Raw genomic sequence first — 5,584 nt, 5'->3', positions numbered from 1 at the left:
AACAATCAATCCAGTCCACCTCTCCTATCCGGTACTCGATCTTTTTACTCACACCTCTCTGTGCGTTATTCTCACCCTAACAGTCCCCTTTAATTCTGAGCTTTTTTTTTTTTTGAATTTTACGCCAACCTTTGCTTCAATTCTTCATATACTGCTTTCACCTCGTATGTGAATCGACGCCTAGCCGAGATCATATACCAAGATTGTGTCTAACTGTTGCAACTGTCCACCCCTGGGGATAAGCTGCATACCCTCATTTCTGATCTTGATTTTAACTGGTCTACGACCAATCACTTTCTTTGCCACACCAATTCCCCCTTTCGTGTTAAAGAGACTAGCTCTTTACTTAAAGATATTAGGATGATCCAGCATGTCCTTCATACCTCTGTGATTCACAAAGCTGGCGACCGTGTCTATATCACTCCCCTTCTTTCACTTACTACTTTTTACATAATGACCAATCATGAATTCAATGAAACATATCTGATCTTTTGCTACATCGAACATTTGACTACAATTCGAGATCTATATCATAGAAGGAAGCCCATTATTGTTCTAGGATATATCATTGCATATGTTCTAGAATCCAAATACAACCTTTAATATCCTGCTCCTCCCGACCTTCAGCCACCCTTCTACTCAAATAATTCCTTCAACGTCCATCACAATACTCGTCTCCACCCAGGGGACTGGGAAGCTCAGGGGACCGAGGAGGCTTCCGCTCCTGTTCCTGAACCTATTCCTCTTCTCCAACACTCTCAGCTGGATCAGTTGGTGGAGAGATTTAAATAGTGGGAGACACGCTTTGAGGCCTACGTTGTTGCAAAGGAGCAGCAATATACTGAGGACATCATCTGGATGCAACATCAGCACGATCAAGACATGGCCTGGTTTGGATCTCAGTTTGCCACTTTGACCAATTATTTACAGCAGCCACCACCACCACTACCACCACCTCCATTTGATGATCAGGGTCCCTCGTTTTACTAGTTTGAGTTTGTGTTTTCTGTAGTTTATTTTTCGTATGTTTGTTTTTGTTTGTGTTCTGTTTCCTCCTCCTTTTTATGATGTCAAAAGGGGGAGTAGTCTGATTTAACTTGTAACTTGATTTTGGAACTTAGTGAATTACTTTTTCATCACACTATTTTTAAACTGCCATAACTACTTGAATTTTTTTGGGTATGTTTGCCATCATCAAAAATGGGGAGATTATTGCAAATCTGAGTTTATGAATTAGACTTTTTATGATAGTAAATGTTCATGATTATCTATGACTACATTGCTACTAACTTTTCAGGCCCACAGGATCAAATGCAACTCAAGCAACCTCAAGATTGGATAGATTTAGGTTGAGTCAGTCTATAATATTTTTCTTTTTCTTGAGTCAATTGTAAAAGTGGTTCTTGATTCAAAGTAACCTTACACACACACACACACACACACACTTGAGGGGTTGTTTGAGTTTTTCTATTTTGAGTACATCTGCTTGGATGATGTGCATATCGGCCAGGACGATCCAACTAAAAATAGAAACCCTAATTAGGGCATCCTAGTTAAGCAATCGTCATTAAGAAAATCATCCTAGATGATCCCCATATTGGCCAGCATAATAGGCTCAAATCAGAAGGAATCAACCGCCATGATCAATTTAGGTATTCATTATTTTAGTACATCGGCTAGGATGATCTCAATATCGGCTTGGATGATGCAGCACAATTATGCCTAAACTAATCTGGTAATTATGGAAAGAAATTAAGGCTAATTGATATGATTACATCGGCCGGGCCGATCACAGGATCGGTTGGGATGATATCCACGATGATAGACATCAGCTAGCATCTATTCCGGGTGATGTTCACGACGATTGTACTCGGATTTGAACTAATCGGCTAGGACGATATTGTATCGGCCTAGACGATGTAACCAATTTTCTTCTGATCATTCCAAATCATCCTGGCTAATTGAGCTTACTTCGTACTGATCATCCAGGATGATATTCCTATCATCCTGGATGATAGTGTTGGTTCTTAAAATTCTATTTAAAGGACCCAAATTTTCTCATGCAAGTGACCTTTAGCTGCTGTTTTGACCTTTGAGAGCAAAGAGGAGAGGGAGAGAGAGGGAGGAACTTATGAGGGGGAGTTTTTGAGAGGGATTCACAAAGGTTTCTCCAAGCAAGGTTCCAAGGTGTCTTCTCCAAATCTTCGTCCTTCATCCTTGGGGGTTCAATGGAGGTAAGCTTCAGCAATTGGTCAACGATCTCTGCCTGCTTCAGGAGGAAGCAAAAGGAGTCGAGGTTCTCTGCCTGCATCAAGAGGAAGAAAAAGGGGTTGGGTTTTGTGCCTGCTTTAAGAGGAAGCAAAAGGAGTTAGGTTATCTGTCTGCTTCAGGAGGAATCAAAAGGAGTTGGAATCTTTGCCTCGACGGGGTTTGCAAAAAGGAGTTTTTGTGAGGGCTTCTCTGCCTTGTTGTGGGAGAAAAAGGAGAGTTACTTTTATAGTCCAATAATCGGAGGGCGCCTCCGGGGAGTGGACATAGGTCATGTTGACCGAACCACTATAAATGTGGTGTGATCTTTCTTTGTTTTGATTTCTGTATTTATTTTTCTGCACTTTTATTTTTGTGATTTTATGTTTTGTTCTTTGATTATAAGAAAGATTTTTGAAAATACCAATTTACCCCCCCCCCTCTTAGTTAGCCTTGGGTCAGTTCTTAAGGGCTTAACATCCCTAACGAACTTTCATGCGCATCTTTTTATTTTAGCATCATTGGCCACTTTTTTTATTTAATTTTGCAAGCTAGGTCCCTTTTAAAAAATTCTTAAAAACTCTTAGTTGTGATAATATCTTCTTGATATTAGATAAGAAAAAACTCACTCCCTAATATAAGGAAGAATGAATCACAAAATAGAATAAAAAATTATATGATAAATGCAACGATAAGATTTTAAAAAATTTGAAGGTAAAATAAAGGCTTTGAATATTATATATATAAGATAGATTACTGTAGTAAGATTGAAAATAATTTCAATTGCATAGTCCAGTTGTTGATTTGACATAGACTTTTATTTGAAAAAGAAAATTACACCACTAAAGGAAGTTTGAGAAAAGGAAACAATGAATGGTGTCTCCCTCTTTAACTATTTAAGAGACGTAAAATATTGGCTACAAATTTTCAAAAACAAAAACATGGCATAAATATCAATTTCAATAATTATTATAAGAAAAATTAAAGCATACGAAAAATAAAATAACAAAAAAAATAACAACAATAATAATAAGAAGTGAAACAAATATCAAATAAAAAATTAGAAGGAATCATGTTCATGCATTTATGTCAATCACACCCAATCTAGTCCTTAAAGTGCTGAAAGTGTCAAAGGCTAGTGGTTTAGTAAAGATGTCAGCCAGTTGATTTTCAGTTGGCATATAGTGTAGCTCAATATCCCCCTTGGCCACATGGTCTCTAATGAAGTGATGTCTTATATCAATATGTTTGGTCCTTGAATGTTGGATAGGATTCCTAGAAATGTAGATGGAACTAGTGTTGTTACAAAGGATTGGAATTATGCCTATAGGTAGTTCTAAATCCAGACCTTGCTACTTCAACCAAAGGACTTGGGCCACACAACTTTCTAAAGCAATGTACTCAGCTTCAACAGTGAAAAGTGCAACTGTGTTTTGCTTTTTACTAGACCAGGAGACTGAAGATTATCCTATAAATTGGTAGGTCCCTGATGTGCTTTTTATATCCACCTTATATCTAGCAAAGTTAGAATTAGAATTTTCAATAATCTCAAAAGAACTACTGTGCCTAGGGTACCATATTACTAGGTTTTAGTTTCCTAAAAGGTATCTAAGAATTCTCTTAACAGTACTCAAGTGGGATTCTTTGTGATCAGCTTGAAACCTAGCACAGAGACAAACATTAAACATAATATCAGGCTAGCTAGCAGTCAGGTAAAGTAAAGATCTAATCATCCCTCTGTACTTCTTCTGATCAACTAATTTTCTATTTGGGTCCTTGTCCAACTGAACACCTGAGATCATGGGAGTACTAATTAGCTTGACTTTGTCCATTTCATATTTTTTTCAAGATATCCTTTATGTATTTTGATTGACTTAGAAAGGTTTCATCATCTAATTACTTTATGCTAAACCCCAAAAGTAAGAAAATTCTCCCATCGTACTCATCTCAAACTTCTTACTCATTATTTTATAAAATTCATCACAGTCTTTTATTTGAAGATCCAAAAAGCATATCATTGACATAGATCGGAACAATGAGTAAATCATCTCCTACTTTCCTCAAGAAAAAGGGTGGTGTCTATGCTCTCCTTAACAAACTCCCTCTCTATTAAGAATGTGCTAAGCCTTTCGTACCAAGCTCTGGGTTCCTATTTTAATCCATAAAAAACCTTTTATAATTTGAAGACATGATTTAGAAATTGCGAACTTTGAAAAACTGGGGGTTGCTCTACAAACACATCCTCTTTTATTACCCCATTTAAAAAGGTACTCTTAACATCTATTTGAAAAAGCTTAAATCCCTTATAACAGCCAAATGCTAATAATACTCTAATGGCTTCCAATCTAGCTACAAGGGCAAAGGTCTCCTCAAAATCAATCACTTCTATTTGGTTGCACCCCTTAGCCATTAATCCTTCCTTATTCCTAATCACCACACCAAAATCATTCATTTTATTCTTGAAGATCCATTTGGTTCCAACTACACTTTAACCCTTTGGTCTTTTTACAAGCTTTCAAACATGATTTCTAACAAATTGGTTCAACTCCTCTTGTATGGCTAAAATCCAAAACTCATCAAAAAGGGATTGATTGATGCTGGTGGGTTCAGTCATTAAGATAAAGGCAGAATGGTTCACTTCCTTCCTAAGTCCATGCCTAGTCCTAACACCTTCTCAAGGGTCTCCTATGATCAAATCTTTTGGATAATTTAAAGAATACCTCCAATCTCTAGGCAAGGTGTATGAAGGCTCAACCCTTTCTTCCAGATTTGTATTTTCTACTCCTTGGGTAATCTCACCTACTCCTTGGGTTTCTACCTTCTTCTCCAAATTTTCATTTTCTCCAATTTCATCTTCATCCTCAACTCTACTCTTCTTAGGATCATATTCATCAAACACTACATGGGTAGTCTCATCTACCACCAAAGTCTTCTTATTGAACACCCTAAAGGATTTCCCCACACTAGAATATCCTAAGAACACTCCATCAGATTTTGGGTCAAATTTTCCTAAGTGTGACTTTCCATTATTATGAATAAAAATCTTACAACCAAAGACATAAAGGTGAGAAAGATTGGGTGTCCTACCGTTAAGGATATCATAGGGTGTCTTATCAAGTTTGGTTGTAACATTCACCCTATTCAACACATAACAAGATGTGTTTATCGCTTTAGCCCAAAAGTATTTTGGAAGTGAATACTCAGAAAGCATGGCTCTAGCGGCTTCAACTAAGGTCCAGTTCTTCCTTTCAGCTACACCATTCTGTTGAGGGGTCCTAAGAGCTAAGATGTTATTGTTAATCCCTGTATCTTCATAAAAGTCTCTTAATCTCTGATT

The sequence above is a fragment of the Dendrobium catenatum genome, unplaced genomic scaffold, assembly GCF_001605985.2.
Source record: "Dendrobium catenatum unplaced genomic scaffold, ASM160598v2 fragScaff_scaffold_825, whole genome shotgun sequence".
NCBI lineage: Eukaryota > Viridiplantae > Streptophyta > Magnoliopsida > Asparagales > Orchidaceae > Dendrobium > Dendrobium catenatum.
This window is presented reverse-complemented; position numbering follows the sequence as displayed.